Raw genomic sequence first — 20,075 nt, 5'->3', positions numbered from 1 at the left:
TCAGAAGAGAAGATCCTCATCTTAGGGGCCAGAATCATATGGTCTCATTGGTTAAATGTCAAGAGGTGGGTCCAGCAAGGAAAGCAACACCAATCTTGGGATGATCCAGCTTATCCTATGGGAGATCTGGACCTCCAAAAAATAAGCTATGTACACTTGGAGATTTGGACCTCCAAAAATGAGTTGTTATATAGTGAAAAGGGCACACAATGTGTAGATATAGTTCACATTAAGGCTATATTCAGGGCAAATTGTGGTGTTTGTACAAACAAATATATTAAATAACTCAAGTTATGATGCATTGGCCATCACTCTCTCTCCTTATTTGATATTTTATGCATACATATTGGGTACTATGGTCTTGGAAGTTGGAATGTTGGAAACATGGTCTAAGTGCATTAATACGTACAGATTGATCTACATTATCATGAGATAGGGTCACATGGACTTATCAGCCTGATGCTTGGCTACTTTTCTTTATACAAGTTGTGTCTTCTTCTTTAGACTTCTTCTTTAGAGCAAGGGATTGGGAATGCCTTCCAACACATCAAAGGTCTTCATGTTATATTGAGATTTAGAGTCCCTAGGCCAAGTGTCTATGTGGAGGTGGGTTTCAAGGAGTCCTGTGGCCCTTTCTTCTCTGGATGCTACATGCTCTCATACTAGTTTTGAGTTCAGCTAAGAGGGTCTTAGGATGATGCTATTTATACCTCTTGGTTCAAATCTCTTGGTTCAAATGTAATAAGTTTTTGTTAACTAGCCTCAAAACTAAGGAGAGAGAGAGAGAGTGTGTGTGTGTCTATGTGTGTGTGTGTTCCTTAAAAAAAAGATCCTCATCCATAGCCAAACTGCTTCCAAGACGGTGTACCCATGAAAACTCACCCTAGCTTGTGATGGCTTGGGCATTACTCAAGTCTCAACATCAATTGTAAAGGCTACAAATCAAGTGACCTTATCCAGATCTACCATTAACAAATTATGTGACCTCAAAGCCATGTTAGAAAAAAAACTATCCTTTAGTGTAATTTTGGTCTACCTTGGCTAAGATTTTGACAATTTTAGTCGTAACACAACTAATATGTATATTTTTCTTATAAAGAACTTCCAATGGCACGATTTAATTAGAAAGAAAAAAAATTGTGCACTACCTAAAAGAGCCACCCTTATGCAAGGCTCATTACCAAACACTCAGTTGGCATAAGACTTTACACAAGGATGCGTATTCAGCCAATCCAAATTGAATTTCTCATAGTAATGATGGGATATTGGGCTACAACCACTACCCCACAAGCAGTTTTATGCTGTCTATGGTTCAATTTCTTCCATGTGAAAAGTGATATGCCTCATAAAATGCCTCTTTTCTCCATGCGACCTTATAGGTATGAGACACATGCAATCCTACTCATATTGTAGTTGTGGTGGGTGGGCATGCAGTTGTATAAAGTTATGTAAAGCTTGCAAAAAGCAGCTTTGTGTTAAACACTTTAGCTTACTTAAACAAAGGGAAACTTAATGATGATGGTTAGCAATCATAGTTGTATTTAGGCCCGAGATAATAAGATGTATTAGGTTTTCGCAATGTAAATTTACACGTCACCTCCTAGTTTTGCAAGAGTCGATGAAGTGTAAATATGTAAATTTTGTGATTGTATGATAGTTGAACACGATGTGTTTTTTGAAATTACAAATGCTTTTAAAGACAATGTGGTTATTGAAACTTCAAAGAAAAAGGTCTTTACCATGCAGTATAACAAATGATATGCATCCTTGTACAAGCCATTCATGTAATAGTCCCATCCCCACGCTAAGGGGGTGTTGGGCTTATGGGGGCATATTCATCCCCTTCTCAAGAAGTTGTGTTCCACCAAGGGGGGGGGTAGTGAGTATTGAAATAACAAGTGATGTTGGGTAAACGTTAGAAGCAAGGGGGAGTGGTATGTGATCCTCAAACATTTGGTAGTGAGTGTTGAAATAAGGAACAAGAGGGGGTGGTATGCCTCAAGGGGAAGTGATATATGTGACCTCAAACATTTGTATGAGTTGCATAAGTAGATTATGGTTCAAAGGGTCAAAGGGAACCCAAAGATGAAGAAATATGTGGAATGCCCAGCCCATGTGGAAGCTAAAAGTAGGTGCCTGCCAAGTGGGTGCTCACTTCTCTAGACACGGTGCTCAAATCTAGGAAAGATTAGGGAGAACTTAATTAAGCTTATGGGCAATGATTAATGGCTAATGGAGATGTACTCAAGTCTATAAAAAGGCACTCTACCTAATGGATTATCATATAAGCTTTTTAGCTAAACCCCTTGCCTTGTCATTATGCTTGATTTTTGTCATTAGTGTTTATCTCTTTCTTGCATTTTTAGCATGCTAAGATGTTGATTCTAATCCATTTCTACATAGCCTAGACACAAATCTCAAGTTGGTACATCAAAGCCTCCCATCATCTCTTGAGTAGCTATGCACCCTAAGATAGCCTAGATTAGGAAAATAATTAGTTTTATGCTATTTTTTAATAAGTAGCTAGCAGCCTAGGATAGCTTAGATTAGGAAAATAATTAGTTTTCTTAATTATCTTTTAAACTATTTTTTTCCCTCTTTCTCAAGGTTCAAAATCATCAAGAAGTAAGGTTCTTGGGCACATCTACCACAAAGGAGCTTGTGCATCTACATCACATTTAGCACCTCCAAGACATCTAAGGGGGGGAGTATTGATCAAATCAAAGGCTTTAGATACAACAACGTATCAATAGAACTAAACCTTAAAGTTAAAATAAAATTGACAAGCTCAAGCATAGTACAAAGATAGAAATCAAGTAGACATCAACATCGACAAGTGTTAGCTTAAATCTCCCCCTCTACGTAAGTGGCTCCTGCTTCCTTACGAGAGTATTTAATTCATGTGTTGGTAAAAATAGCCTAGGGAGCCATTAATAACATACCTTTTTAAAAAGTGAGCTTGTTTACACAAAAATACATGAACTAACCATAAACATTAGTACAACTAATAAACTGATGTGTAAACCCCAAAAATAATGGCTAGCTCATATGAATAATGCTGGCACATGTATGCAAAATATTGGGCACATGGCCATAGTCTAGAATATCAAAATTGTGGTATGAACCACTCAAAATAGATGCTCAATAAATAGAGCCATGCAACACGCATGCATATACCATAAATGCCAGGAGATTAAATTGACTGTGCATAGATCATCATTCATGGGGGGGACACAATTCAACCGTGCACTAGTATCGATGAGAGACACACTACAACCATGCAAATATGGAAACTACTGTGAATAAAGGCTACCCATTTAATATAGAAACTACTGTGAATAAAGGCTACCCATTTAATATGCATGTCAAATATCAAAGTTTGCGTAAGTAAATGCTTTACGCTCTAGTGTGATCAGTTTTAATGATAAAATTTGATAGGGTAGTGTTTCCATATTTTAAGAGCATGTACGAGAACCTTTAATTCCTTTTCATTAGTGTTGTGTTGAGTTTTCTACATTCATAAGCTATCGACAGTTCCTTGTCCCACTAGCATCAGTAACAACCACAAAGAATGGTCAAGTAAAGCATGGTAGTTGTAATATTACTGCATGTGTAAGAGCTTCTTTCAAAGCTTGAAAAGATTTTTCTTGTTTTTTAGTCCATTGACGGTGTTTAGCTTTCTTTAAGAGTTCTATGAGGTAATGTGCTTTATAAGAAAAAATCCTTATAAATCTTCTATATTAGCTACATAATCCTAAAAATGGACTAAAAAACAAGAAAAATTTCTTGTTTTTTAGTCCATTGAAGGTTTTTAGCTTTCTTTAAGAGTTCTATGAGGTAATGTGCTTTATAAGAAAAATTCCTTACAAATCTTCTATAGTAGCTACATAATCCTAAAACTGATTGTAATTCATGAATGTCTTTAGGTCTATGCCACTAGATTATGCTTTCTATCTTCCTTGGGTCAACATAGATTCCTTCAATTGAAACTATGTGGTCGAGGTACTCAATCTTTGATTTAAAAAACCTACTCTTCTTAGGGTTGAGATAGCATTCATTTTTCTTTAGTAGATTGAATATTATCTCAAGGTGTTCCTTATGTTCTTCTATGTCTTTGCTAAAAACTAAAATGTCATCACAAAAAAATAACCACAAAGTTTTCATATTTGAGGAAGACACAGTTCATCATATGACTAGATGTTGTTGGAGCATTAGTGAGTCCGAAGAAGGGCATCACTAAAAATCGTAATGTTTTGTCTATGTACAAAAAGCAGTTTTGTATACATCCTCTTTGACCATTCTCACTTGGTGGTAGCTAGATTTGAGGTCAATCTTACTAAAAACCATAGCACCTCTAAGTCTATCTAACAAGTCATCAACTAGAGGAATTGGACATCTATTTTTCTAGTGATCTTGTTAAGGACTCGGTAGTTTACACACATATGATAGGTGCCATTCTTCTTTTTGACTAAAAGTATACCAAAACATTGAAGGAAAGGAATTACACATATTTGAGCGCAAGGAGAAGAAAAAATAAATAAAAGGCCGCTGGTCGCCATTGATTCACAAGGGGGAAAACCTTTCATATAAGCATGTTGTTTGATAGTGGAATCATGGGTTTCAAGGCATGAGGATCACATATGTAGCTTCTGATCTGAAGGACAAGGGACCAAAATAAAGGTGGTTTTCTAGCATGAGGCATGGTTTTTCCATGAGTAGAGGTGGTTTTATCCAAAAGTCCTTGCCCTTGATCAAAAGTTTAATCCTATGGTGTAGAAAATTCACAAAAACCATCCATCCTTTGCCCAAAGGTCTTCATGTGCTTGCCTTCCTTACCCTTTGGATTTTTGTGAGCTTCTATAAGTACTTGTACCCAATGCTCTTATACCACTGTCACAATCTTTATACAACTTAAAGAATTAATCCCTCACAACAACGTATTAATAAAACTATACTTTAAACTTAAAACAATTTGTCAAGATCACACATAGCATAAAGATGGAAATCAAGTAGACATCACCATCAACAAGTGTTGGGTTGAATCTCCCCTTTTCATAAGTGGCTCCTCCTTCCTTACGAGAGTATTTTAATCATGTATTAGCAAAAATAGCCCAAGGAGCCATTAATAGCGTACCTTTTCAAAAAGTGGGCTTGTTTACACAAAAATAGAAGTGCTAACCATAAACCTTAGTACAACTAATAAACTAATGTGTGAACCCCAAAAATAATGGCTAGCTCATATGTACAATGCTAGCCATGTATACAAAATATTGGACACATGGACATAGTCCAAAATAATCAAAATGATGGTATGAACCACTAAAAATAGATGCTCAATAAATAGAGCCATGCGACACATGCATATACCATAGATGCAGGGAGACTAACTTGACCATGCATAGAGCATCATCCACGGGAGGAGACACATTTCAACCGTGCACTCGCATCGATGGGAGACACACTACAACCATGCGAATAGTCACCGCTCATACAGCTACTCATAATAAATAATAATGTTAGTTGCAACACACACAAATAATCATGTGACAAATGCAAATAATCTTGTGACAAACACATAGTTAGGCCCAAAAATACAAAAAGTCAGTACCAATTATGCATATACTATCCATGCGGATGTGGAAATCACCCATGCACCGTAGGTAGTACAATGGTGTCACAAGCGTCCCCGATAGAGGTATGTAGTTAACATTAAAATAGTCTAGTAGGCGACGGGGAAAAAATCTAGGGAGGAATAAAATTTTCACATTTCTCATTATACTCTTAAGCATTTGGTTCATGATGGTTTCATCATATATGCTGGAGAGGATATATACATTAATTTGTTGAGGACAAATAACAAATATTGAAGCTTTAAATGTCAAATCATTCTTTGCCTTGTTAGCAAAAAAAATATGTATTAATAACAAGGTAATTAGCACTAATTATAGTAAATCATCTAAGACATTAAGGGTTCTACTTTACCATTAGGGTGCATCATCAAAATCAAATTTTCCCTTGGTTTAGTCCCCCAATTTACTCTCCCAAATCATGGTATTTTCTGTTTTACAATTTTTTGAAATTGGGAAGTATCATATCTCCACCTTTGTTGTTGCAAGTGACTAGACATTGGCATTGGGTAACCCCATTGCAAAGACCTTCCCATCCCCATACGGAAACCATGGCAAATACACTCATAGTTGATAAATTGAATGGTGATGCTTTCCATACATCGTAAGTAAAACTTAAGTTTGTTCTCTTGAAATATGGGCTTTGGGGGATAGTAAGTGAAAGGGAGAAATGAGTCGGGTGCATTGCATGCTCATGTAGGTAAATTGTGTGGATGGGCATATGTGGATAGTTAATCTTAGACCATTGTACATGGTTGCACAGGTGGGTCGAGTGTAATGCATGCCGATGTAGGTAAAGTATCTGGATAGGCATAACATAGTTAATCCTAAACCATTATACATGGTTGCATATGGCACATCAGATTTTCAAGGACCTCCCAAAAAATCTGTGTGGCTAAGCCTTACATCTTGCAACAAATTGTCACATATGTAATAGACAAGGCTAAAGAAGATAGAGAGATGTTACTTCTACTCATCACCTAGACCAGGCTATGCATCTGAAACATTTACACTCTTTGTCGAGTTGAAAGTGAAATTTTGATGGAATCCTAGGCTAAGAATCTTGTCCTCTAGAGAGGGCTTCGCATTCTTCACCATTCTATCTAATGGAGGATCCAACCTTCGAACAAATTGATGAATAAGAGTTTCATCATCTATTGTGGGAGCATAGAAAACAAGACTCGCATAAGAGATTGATGGTATGCCTCAATAGATTTCCCTACATGAGGTAATTCCAAGAATTTATTCACCTTTTCTACTTAAAATCTTGGGGGATAAAACCTTTGTTGGAGGTATGCCTTTTATCTTCCCATCTGAGTTGATCTTGATTTAGATTGTTGATATGATTTCTCCAACTATTTCGAGCAATATTGGTTACCTTCAGTCAAGCAAGGGCCATCTTACTATGGTCATTATACCCTATTGGGAGTTGTGATGGATGAGCACAACCAGCATGCTTGGGAAGCCAGAGGCGAGTGTTGCTTACATAGTAGCCTTGTGCTCGTATAACAGGTGGTCGGGGACTAGCCAATGTTGAAGCTTTGTCTTAGGGTTGGTGTGTGTTAGCTTAGTTGCCTTTTTGCACTTGGGTTTTAGAGCCATTAGAGAATTGCTGAGTGACAAGGAGATTGTTTGGCACCCACCATTGATTGTCATGATAAATATATCAGGTCAGGGTGCTTGCAGTGTGGGTAGTCAAGGATGTAGAGTTGAGGGGCAATGTTGAGACGAGGCTTGTTTGTCAGTAGTGGTGGGTGGTGTTAGTAGTGGTTGATCGACTCGCTTTTGTGAGGCATGGGATGGGGGAATAGGGGATACTACTAGTCATGAGATGAGGAGGGGGCGTGAGGTGGAAGGGCAGTTGAGGGTGAGGGTGTGTGGATGATTTCCTCTTGGGGACACAAGAGGATAGCCGCCTTTTTGCTGTTGATTTTCATGGTGGCCGTTTCGTTGCGCCAATTGATTTGGCAATGAGTGGCATCAATCCACTCTTTTCCAATGATAATCCGGCCTTGGAGTGTGCCTGCATCTATGACGTGAAATCTACACTCCAATTGGTTATTTCTGGGATCACGAATTGTGTGTCGAGTTTGCGATCGCGGAGGGTGTCAAGCATAGTAGGGACTTTCAGCTAGTCATGGTTGACTTCGTCACTCGTGTGACGGAAGTGGCTAGGGGGATGGCACTCGCACGGGGCATCAAAGGCTTGGTGACAAGCATTGCAAAAACAAAGAGATCGTCACTCCTGGCGGTGGTCATAGAATCTTCAGAAAGGGGAGATTTGGCCATGGGATGTGAGTGCCAGGTATACAAGTTGACCTTAAGTGTTTGAGACACTTTGCGGAGATAGACATTATGTAGGTCCCAGTCATGGAGCAGTTGGGTTTGTATCATGAAGGGCTGACCCAAGATGGCATCATAGGAGGCATTACAAAAGTCCATGACCACAAATGTGAGGTGGAATGTCATGTCACAGACTTTGACCTTGAGGTCATGCACTAGGCCTAGGGGTTTTGCAGAGTTTCTGTCCTCCGCAAGCTTGATCACCAATGTGGTGGGATCGAGGCATGGTTGGCCCCAGGTTTCCTAGCATGTTTGTGTGAGGATGCTTACTCCAGCACCTCCATCGAGGATGCCTTTGACCACATTTCCATTATAAGAAATGGACAATGCTGCGTTTGTGTCATCACCTTCAAAGTAGTGTCCCAATGTATTGACATGAATTGTTGGTGCACCTTTGGGTCGTGGGTGGTGGTGATGGAGTAAGTCCGGATGATGGAGCTCAGATTTATCCGAGGAATCTATAGCTTCCTTATCCGCATAAGCCTATAGTTTATGTTCCATCCAATCCCAAAGGTCATTCCATAAATTTGGACTATCTTTTAACAAGGTTCCAATGGGCATTTGGATTTGGGAGGAAAGGAAGGTAGAGATGCCGGCCAGGTCACGTTGATGAGTAGGGGCTTCTTGAGGGGCGGGGCCTTGATCATAGGGTGAAACAGCATATACAATTTAGTCCTTATTTGACAGGTGTGGAGGTCGAGAGATAGTTGCAGTAGGAGGATAAAATACCCTAGCAAATTTGGTGTGCGAACCTCGTAAGTGTTTGTCAGACTTTGTGTCAGCGTTCGCATCGAGTTGTTTGATGTGAATGTGAGGTTTGGGCTTGGCCGTTTGTGGAATAGGCATAGGAGGATGAGGAGGCGCATGAGGGGCAAAATTGTCATTTGTCAACATCATGTTGGCGAACGGATCTTCCTCAGCTTGGAGTAGTTGCGGGGGGCTCTTGCTTGGCCCCATGCGGAAGTTTAGGTTTAATGCGGAATGACGTACACTCCGGTACGAAGTTAAAAAATAAGAAAATGGGTGGCGGTTCAAGTTGAGACTGGTATTACTCTACCAATGCTTGGGCCTCCCCAAGACGTTGCTTCTCAAGGATGGCATTGGGATATGTGGCCAGTCGTTTTTCCTGTTTTGTGAGTTTTTGCTGGGTTGCAGGGGGGAGGGGCAGTTCGGCATGATCATCGCTTGGTGGAGGAGGATGATGTGGTCTTTGTTGAGCCTGTGTGGATGCTGACCCGATCATCACCGTGGCCAACATGCTTAGAGGGTTGTTTCTTTTGGGATGTGGCCTTCTTTAGCTTGGCTTGCAACCGTGTGATGACATTCAATGGGACAATGGATATCGTCCCATGTTGAACACTCAACACGTTGAGGGGCGACATGTCTTTGATTGTGGAATGAGAATGTGATTGCAAAGGGAAATCCTTATAGTAATGGTCAATTCCACAGCCCCATGACATTGTGGTTGCATTGGCAGACGTTTCTTTTGAGGGCAGTCTGCCACTCTATGGGGTTCATGATGGTAGAGGAAACACAGAAGAGGTGGTTTCTTTGCAGGTGCACCTATAGTGTGCACAAGTGGTTTAGGGTCCATGTGAGGGATCGACAGAGGGAGGTGAGGTGTTAGGGGTGCCTTAGGGATGGCAGAGCGCATGGGCTCCATAGGTTTAGCAATGGACTTGGTTGGGATCTTTCCATAAGCTATGGGGTTTGCCTGGAGAGGCAAAGATTGGGATGGAAAAATTGGTACTTCCATATCCCCAAAGGCTGGTAAGACTTGCTATTTCTAATCTTGAGATAATTGTAGCAATCCCTTGCCTCATAGAGCCCATATGTGGCCATCCAAGTTATGGTATTATCTATATAATCTTTGGGACAAGGAGAATCAAATGAGAGATTTTTTGGCAAACGTAAGGGGACTATCTCTTCACCTTCTGTGAATTCCTGAGAATGCATCAAGACTCTCACCCATGCTCTGAAGTTAAGTATGTTATGCTTAACCACACCTCCAAGAGGGAACTCTACACATTCACCTGATGGATGCGCAATGGAACATAGCTGTCATGGGGTACTTACCAATGCTTTGAGCTCGTGTCTCTTGAAGCCTCTAAGCTCGCATCATGTATGTGCCAAACTCCAAGCTCTGAAGTTAAGTATGTTATGCTTAACCACACCTCCAAGAGGGAACTCTACACATTCACTTGATGGATGCGCAATGGAACATAGCTGTCATGGGGTACTTATCAATGCTTTGAGCTCGTGTCTCTTGAAGCCTCCAAGCTCGCATCATGTATGTGCCAAACTCCAAGCTCCACCTCCACACTGTCACCGTGGAGTTGCTCACACCATCACATAGGCCAATCACACTCTCTCTCATACAAGCATAAACACACAAGCATGAAAGAGGCACAATGCTAGAATGCTCTCACTCCTCACTCTCTCACAAGTACAAGGGAATAGCTCTCAATAGCACAAAGGGGATTGTGTCTTTTCATTATCAAAAAATACCTTATTCACAATTGGCCCTTATTCACACTTGGGCGCTTAAAACTTACTAACTAGGCCTTGGGTGGCCCCCCTTATTCATACTTGGGTGCCTAAAACTTACTAACTAGGCCTTGGGTGGCCAATGTCTCATAATGTACAACCTTTATAGTGTCTTTACATGACACTTATTAATGTCCTCAATTGAGGATCATGGTGTTAATCCAAATGGGATTAACATTCCCTCTTTCCTGAAGTAGATTCTTTCCTCATAATCTGTTACCGAGGTCTAAAGACCTGGCCATCGAATTCATTTGGCGATCAAAATTGCAGCGAGTCTGAAGTTTTCTGAGTGTGCGCCGGAATGCCGAATGGGACTTCCAGAACCCGGTGTCGATCATGTCTTCAAATGTTATACAATTTTCCATTCTTTTTAGGCACTATCACAATGGGTGATAACCAATCTGATGTTCAATCTCATAGATAAAGTCAGCAGCACAATGAGCTTATCAACAATTTCCTCCTTTACAATTGCTGCATACTTTGGATTCATCTGGTATGGTTTTTGCCTGGCAGGTCTTGATCCTTCCATAATTGGAATCGTATGTTTTACCACCTCGAGAGGTACCCCTTTCATTTCCTTATAGTTCCAGGCGAAACAATCCTTGTATTCCTTGAGAAGAGCAATAAGCTCTACTTCCTCTGTAGAGGTCAAATCTTTGGCAATATATACGGGCCTTGCTTCTTTCCCTGATTTCGTAATATCAACCTCCTTGACTTTTGCCGGGCCATCGTATGATGTCGATAGCCCTTCCTCTTTTACCCTAGTGGCTGTTAACTGGACCACTCTTTGATCATCAATTATATAGTTCTTGAAATGGTCAGGCAAACTGAGAGTACATCTGTTTTGTCCTCATTGTCTTTTTTGGTTTTTTCCATGATTTTCCTGGCCTCACGTTTTGCCTCTGCCAAGGCTTTGTTGCATTTTCGGTGTCCTGATTTTTTAAGTTTGGGTGTATCGGTTTCCTTAAGGGTGATTTTCTCTAGATCCCTTCCTTTCAACGATATTTTACTCAACTCTTTGCCCCAATCCTTGGAGAATTCATCATGTACCCTTGTAGCCTCAAGGTATCTCAACCATTGGGCATCCATAGGTCTGCTTCGCACAACAGAGCAATGCGTTTCGTCAAACTAGGTACTGTTTTTGTCTTCGCCATCGCATGATGTGCTGACTACTGGTACAAATTTGCACCACGGTACCTTCTGTACTTGATGTCTTCTCCACTGACTCCCCATCCATGATCTACCCAATCAACCATGCAGATAGAAGTCGTAGAGATGTTTCCAGATTCCAAATATTGGGTTCCCTTAGGTTGCATCACATCAATTGTAGCCAACACATGCATATTCTCACTAAAGTCTAGAGGAGGTAGTGATGCATACATCCCCATATCATCCTCATTCTTGGTCTCCCCCTTTGTGGGTTGGCATATCTTTAGGGATGTGGTTCGCTTCATTTTGTGACCGAGTCGTTACCGAACAGTTGCCCTTCCATGGGGTGTGCCCTCCATGCTCTTAGATCAATCTTCAATATTTGTGAGTCCCTGCGTATATATACATGATCCAAAGCCCAATCATGCACCAATTTGGATTCCCTCATGAAAGGTCATCCCAATATTATGTCATATGTATCAAGTTGGCATAGGAAGTCCATGATGACAAATGTATGACGATATTGAAACGTAAAGAGTTTGAACTTCACATTTTCCAAGAGCCCAATGGGTCTTGAAGATGTTCCATCAGCCATCTTAACGATTAGATCTGCTCTTTTTAGATCTGGCTTTCCCCAATTTTTCTGACAATGTTTGGTAATGATGCTAACACTTGCCCCGCCATCTAGGATGGCCAATGCCTAGTATCCATTATTGACAAATCGGAATGGTAGTGTTCGTGTCATCACTCTCATAGTAGCGTCCTAGTTGGTTAATTGGTATCTTAACCACTCGCGTTCCCTTTGTATGCCTCAAGGGTCTTTCTACCAACAAGGGTGGCAGAGCCTCATCCATATTCTCCGCTGGCCTTAGACCTCCTTCGACCCATTCTTTTACATCTATCATAGGGTGGGTGAATTGCCTAACAACTGACCAAGGGCATTTGGACAGGCGTGGATAACACAGCTGCTAGGCTTCCTATATCTCGGGTTCCTTGGATATAGAGTGTTCTTCCCATGGAGGTGTTTTGTATTCTTCCACGGGGAAAGAATGAATGGACCCCCCCAACTCATTTACCTCAAACATTCTAGTCATTGTGTTTGTTTAGGAGTCTGCTTCAGTTCCTTTTGGAATCGGGGTGGGTAGGTTCAAAGCCCTATTACGGGCTGGTACATCTTGTGGATAGATGGTATCCCTTACTCGGCTGGCCCTATAGGCTTAGTTTCATGAATTTGTTGGTACTTTTCAACTAGGGCCTTGGCATCTTCTAACTTCCTTATTTCTTTGTCAGCATTAGGATATTCACCAACCCCCTTTGGGGTTGCTGGTTGTTCTCCTTGTTTTTCGAGGTCTACCCCTCCTAGATTGATCCCTTGACCCCCCCTCTTCCTTTGATTATGTGGATTCGGTATCAATTGTATCTTCTTCGGATCCGTCTTGGATTGTAACCCGCATGTCCCCCTTTCCTAATTTCTTCACTCTTCTCCTGCGACCAAATTCGAAAATAGTAGCATCTGCCTGGTTCCTTTCTTTGTCACCTACCTGAGCTTGAGCTCATGTTAGGACATTGAGTGGTGTGATCTTCCTAGATTGTACACTAATGGTACGAATGGTGGCCTGATTAGCAGTAGAAGCTGAACCACTTGCTCGGTAGGGACAATATTTGATCAGATGATCAATTCCACACTTAGTGCAAGTGAGCATTGGCATGCCATTGGGCGTGGTCACCACTTGTTGTGGCTAGTGTGTATCAGTCATATTCTTATTTGGGCATTCGGCTACTCGATGTGTCCCACTGTAGCCATAGCATTGTAAAGGTCCTCTTCTCAGATTTGAGTTGATTTCCTTGCCCTTCCACTGTACCGTGGTTTGAAACACAGGTACTGGCTTGTTATTCTATAGGACATAATACTCTGGCATGACCTCACCCATATCCTCATAGTATTCCCCACTAAATTCTAGTTCCCGCGCCAGTTCAATATCTTCTGATGGCTCTTCAATCACTACTTGATTGATCTTGGCATGTGGTGGTTGTGGCAGTAGAACTGGTGGTGGTAAGGGCGAAGCGTCTTGTACCCAGAACATCCCCCTAGGTAAGGAAGAAGAGTTGGGTTGTATAGCAGTGGTAGTCGTTTGCATAGGTGGTGCTAGCAAGGCCAGTGGGGCTCTATTTGGTTGTAGTTGTCCTATATTTGAAACCTTGGAAATCTACACGATGATGTGTCATGATTGCCCAATTTTACACAATGCGCACAATACAGTAATGGTCTTGCCCTTAACTACGATTAGTGGTGGTATGGTTTAGTCTGTCATCCTTAGGCGAAGAACCTGTCAAACAAACGCTAAGTGAACCATCTCCTGGAGATTGGGAGAAGATATCTCCAAGAGGTTCAAATCTAAAAAGATTCTTTGTATCATCTCTAGCAAAGTACGTATACATGGACTCTGAAAATAGAGCTTTCAATATCATCCCTATTGAGGGAACAAATTCTAGTCCATGTCTTGAGAATCCTAATGCATTTAGAATTGATAGACCTGACTGGGGATTCTACTTCTATAAGGATGTGTGGGGTAATAAGTACATTCCTTGTAATGAGCCAGAGGTGGAAGTACTCATCTTGAGCCACACCCATCAAGTGTTGACTCAACTTCCAATGAGGCAAATGTAAAGATAGGGGAAGTGGAAGTACTCTCGAAAGGAGCCTGGGAAATTGGAGCTTCGAGTGGATTCCAAGAATTCACTTTCCATAACACCCATGATGAAAGCATCCCGCCCACTACTCCTCAGTCACCCTATGACTTTGTAGTACTTAATTATTTAGCAGAAACTTATAGGGCAAAAACTATAGGCCCTATGCACTATATCAATGCTGTGGTTTCACCTATTTCTTTGGGTGAACACTCATTGGCTCATTCATTAGCAAGAAGTTTGCCTATGCTTACGACTACGGCTACAACCTCAATCGGACCAATAAATGCAATAGTAGTGTTATGTGCACATTATATGTGCATATACTAGGAGGCTAACTCACATTAGGCTTGTGAGCATGGGGGCATGGGAACAAGCTCTAGTGGAGCATGGGTTAGGACAAACCTTAAGGGTTGAGGTTAGGGTTAGGCATCCAAGGGTCACACATGGGAAATGGAGAGTCAAGAGCCACTTGAGGGCCCTCCTATATAATAGGGGCATCGGGCACACTCAAGGGAGGCTAGGTTATGATATGATGTTCTCTTGTATAGAGGATTGTATCTACTCTCATGCCATTTCACACTACAACTACATGCTGCTGAATTGGAGTCATACCTCTTGGTGGTATGGGACATCAAGGTAAAGGTATGAGGTACTTCATTGTAATTCATGTGTGCATCCCTTGGGCTCGGGGGTGGTTGGGTGGATGAGTTTATGCCTGGTTTATGCATGTTTATGTATGTTTATTATCTAGAGAGATCTTAGGGTTTTAATAGTGGTATTAGAGCAATCTCTAGTTAATTGTTGTTATTTTTTCTTTCTTATTCTAATTTTTAGCATTTTTAAATTAAATTTTAATAATTACTAAATAAAAATATTATTTTGCTGATTTCTTTTGATGATTATCATGTGGATCGTCAATATGGCAGTTGGAACGCGTGTTTCTTCTATTCAATGGATGAATCGACGTTGCGGGGGAATTCCGTGAGTTCAATGCTATTTTTTCTAATTTTTTTGGTTTAAAATTAAGCATTTATGGAATTTTCACCAAAATATCGCACATTTTATTGAGGATATTTGTGGTAGAGTGAATTCCCTAAATTTCTATAATTTTTGAAAAATTTTCCTAATTATTTATAAAATTTTAGAGCATTTTTATGGTTAAAAATATATTTTTATGCATTTTGGTGGGTTTTTTGCGGAGATGCTATCAATTTCTATGTCAAATTTATGCTGAAATACATTGTGGGGCAGCCAATTGATGCACTGAGATCTCTGCCGTGTGCATGGGATTCTTTTCTCCTCTCAAAAATGAATTTTTCTTCTATTTTCCTCTCTCGCCGCGTGTGTGAACACCTCTTAAAGGGCATAATTTGATTACTGTTAATCATGATTAAATTTTAATTATGATTAAAAAATAATTAATGCTTAATCCTCCTCTCTCTTAACAAAGAAGGAGGAGGTGGAGAGAGAAAGAACAAATGAATGGAGAAGAAGGGGAGGAGAGAGGAGAGAGGAGAGGGGAGCCTCCTCCTCCCTCTCACTTGAAGCGCAACGCACGCCGAAGGGGGAGGGGGGGTTCGCTGCAGTCTGCCCATCGAAAAAACGCCACCCCCCATAAAAAACTTTTTTTATAAGCTTTCTTATTAAAACTTAAAAAATTTTTATTTTAAGCTTTAATATTTATAAAAAAAGGGTTTTTTTATTTAAAGGTTTTGAAAGCTTTTCAAAAAAGCTTGAAAAAAAAAGAGAAAATTTGAGATTTGAGAAAAAAAATTCTTTGAAATTCTTTTCTTGGAGCCTTTTGGCTTTCCGCATTCCTAGGAAACCTATTGACTTTCCGAATTCCAGGGATCTTTTGACCTTTCAGATTCCGAAAACTTTTCACATTCTGATTTTTTTTTGTCTTGTCATTTTCCCGAAACTGTTGGCTTTCTGTATTCTGGGAAGACCATTGGGATTCCGAAATTTTTGGACCGTTCGTATTCTAATGCGCTCGGGGTAAATTAAATTTTTTTAAAAATTCTTAAAAATTAGTAAAAAATTAGACAAAGGTTATTTTAATTTTTTGAAAAATGTGGGATTGGTGATTGGCATGTGGTGTGTCCATTCGGACGCCCGTGACCATTTAAATTCCTTCAAAATTCTATTTTTTTGCCTAGAAAATTAGAAAATCCATTAAAATTATAAATTTTCATTGGATTTGAGAATTGTCGGGTGGAATTAGAAATTTCCTGAATGATGGGATTCTCAAGAAAAATTAGGAATATTCTAGAAATTATTTTTAAAAATCCTAGAAATTGGTATTTATAAAATATCAATGGTAATTGCTAAATTTTTTTTGAAAAAATATAGGTTTGGAATGCTATAAGATAGGTTTGATAGAATTCAAAATTAGTGTATTTTGAGGCGCTAGAAAATTAGGAAAAAATCATGATAATTCTTTTTTCTCGAGAATTTAATATTTTTGAGGGTTATTTAGTGTTGAAGTATGTTTTCACGTACTGATATTAGATAGATGCAGGTTATTCACATATTACTAATACGATTGTACCTCATATTAGTAGGCTATTTCTGTTTGGGTTGATTCTAAACTATGTTTTTATGATTTTTTACCATTGTTTAGCCATTCTTTTTGAACATGTTCCTTACTTTCTTCAATGATGGCTAGAATTTACGTTCAAAGAGTGTCTCACCTTTGACACTTGTCCTTGATAATTTAATTTTCACTTGTGTAAGTGTGGTCTATGCTTAATTTCCTAAGCCTAAGACAAATTCTATCACGGGTTAGTTGATTTGTTTGTTTTGGTGGATTTTATTGGATGTTTTTCAAGTTTTATACGAACTCATTAGGTTCTACCTAGATCACTTGTGCCTAGGGTTTTTTATTGAGTGCTACACACATGTGTTTCACTTATTTACTTTGGAGTTTTTCTTGAACAACACCACATTCATATTCTCCGGATTGATGAGTTGGCCCACCAATTTTAATACTTATTTTGGCATGATTAATGACCATTAGATGGCATACATTGATTTTTATGATCAACTATGGTTTTCATGGATTCGAGGAGCTTCTATGCTTTTATTCATGGTTTTATAAGGATCTTTTGATCTTTTGGATAATATCATGTGCTTTGAAGGTAGCATTTGCCTTCGTTTTTGCACGTAATTTTGGAGTATATTCCTTGTACTTTTGTACATATTCCAATTTAGATACCTAGTTGCTTATATATCTAGGTGAATTGTTATTTTTCCACCCCAACTTTATTGTGTGTATTGGGTAGTTATTATTAGAAGGGTGCCAATAATTCAAATTGTTTTCTAATGATGTACTCAAAAAAATTTATTATTAGAAGGGCGCCAATAATTCAAATTATTTTCTAATGATGTACTCGAAAAGAGTTATTCTTTAATGTGGTCTCAGGAATATAGAGACATATTTTAGTATGTGAAAGTTTAGGATAAGGCCATCTCATTCCTTTTATAGAGGATTTTATTCATATTTCCTAGACGGCATACTAGGGAGTTTTAAATTGGTAAGGAATGTATGGGTGGTATCATGGTGGTATGGGTGGTATCATGGTGGTATGGGATGCTAGTGATCCCTCACATATATTATCTTATCGGATAATTTGGTCTCAAGATTATTGCTTTGCTAACATTACTTGGCATGTTGACCCCAACATTAAAAGACAATCTCATTTTTTTGATAACTTCACTTGAAGTTGTAGTGTAGGCATTCGCTAGATAAACTTCTTTTATCTATAGCCTGTATGTTTTGATGAGTGTAATCTTGGCATAAGGTGCAAGAGGTAGAAGCCTTAATCCAAGTCGCTAGGGCAAAAGAGGAAGAGACCTTACACTGAGCACAACAACGATTAGCAGCCCAAGCCGCACCAATTGGGCAAGCCACCCATGCTTCACCAATTGCCAAGGTGACTGACAGTCTAGAGAGCACAAGACCACATGAATTCATATTCAAGGTGGATGTAGATGTGACATTCTCAGACACATTACTGCAAATCGAGAGTTGGAAATTCGATACAACCTAGGAAACCTTGGCAAACCTTGCTAGGGATCTTATTTATGCTGGCTAGGAGGAAATCAAGCAAGCCGTCTCTATTTCACAGACAAGGAAGAGTGACTTCGAATGGTCATGGAATATATTCACGCTATTGTAGAGCAAGAGAGGCTTAGACAGGGAATCACCATGCCCATGCAACTTCCTGTGACATTGGTTGGGACAAGAAAATGCACGAGGCTACCTTGAATGGAGACACCATCAATAAGTCCTACTGATCCCACATATGTGGTGCCTAGCTACACGATGGACCAAGCCCTAAGTGTTGCTATTGTTCCTCAAGAGGTTACACAAGACTCCAAGAATCTACTAGCACGGACTTCACATTCCGAGACCAGAGTAGAGATGTACCCACTCAAGATGATGTTAGCACAATCCCAGACTCTATGGTATTGGCTACACGATGGACCAAGCCCCAACTGCTGCTATTGTTCCTTAAGACTTCCTCAAGACTCCAAGAATGTAGCACGGACTTCACATTCCAAGACCGCAGTAGAGAGGTACCCACTCAAGATGCTGTTAGCACAATCCCAGACTCTATGGTATTGGGTACTACACCACTCATAACGGCACCACCTATGACCAACCATGTAACATTGCCCATTATTTTCATGCCCTCGGTCACAACTATGGAAACCATAGTTATAGTAGTCCCTATAACAATTGCTCTAGGCCTAGTTAACACATCCATATCATCTGCTAGGGCCAAAGAAGGAGGAACCTTCACCCAACATCCTTGACTCCTTGTGTCTTCCTTTACTTTGCCAATGCAAACTAAAGCAAGGGAGACATCCACATAAATGACTTGACCAGTGGTGCCCTTGGCTCATATGCCATTGGTACGTATAGGAATTTCTATACGACCACCACCCGCCTGTTGAACTCATGTTACTTCTTCGAGATTCATGCCATTACGCTTGCAGCATGCAGAAACCTTAACAAAAGGTTTCCCTTGCTATATAATACCGATACTTCTAGTAGCATAAGCATCCCTCTCGATTGATCCAGCAGCCTTTGCGAAAGAATTGGGGAGAGTAGTGGCCAAAAGTATAGGACTAGTCATGAGAGATAATAGATGGAATAGCTCTAGAAAGGCTACACAAATCGCGAAGCTCATGCACAAGTTCAATGGAGAGGGCGATCCTAGAAGACATCTCGAGGTCTTTGATCAGGTTTGCGAGGCCTTAAGTGAGAGGAATGAGCTTGCAAGGGCCCCCACCTTTAGCCTTACACTAGATGGCACGGCTGGTGATTGGTATCAGACCTTGAGAGTTGAAGAACTTCTAAACTTTACTAGTCTTTGATGGTTATTCCTAAAGCATTTTGTATGTGAGGGAGCTTTACACAAAGCTGAGAGAGAAGAAGATGAGTCATTTGTGAGAGATTTTATTACTCGTCTCAAGCATTTAAACTCTCCCTGTGCTCTATATGAGCGCTTCTCCAATAATCAACTGCTTGATCGATTTATCCACCACACGGGCTTAAACATGAGGATATCCATATTGGTTTGGTCATTAGAGGTATCACCACCTAGGAGGATGTCATAGCTAATGCCATCCAACTTGAGGATAAATTGATGATAAAGGGAGTCAGAGCTTCATATTCTAAGTCTATTGCACATTAGCAGCCTAGTGGTT

Source organism: Cibotium barometz, chromosome 53 (assembly GCF_041138505.1).
Source record: "Cibotium barometz isolate CiBa-2024 chromosome 53, ASM4113850v1, whole genome shotgun sequence".
Taxonomy (NCBI): Eukaryota; Viridiplantae; Streptophyta; class Polypodiopsida; order Cyatheales; family Cibotiaceae; genus Cibotium; species Cibotium barometz.
This window is presented reverse-complemented; position numbering follows the sequence as displayed.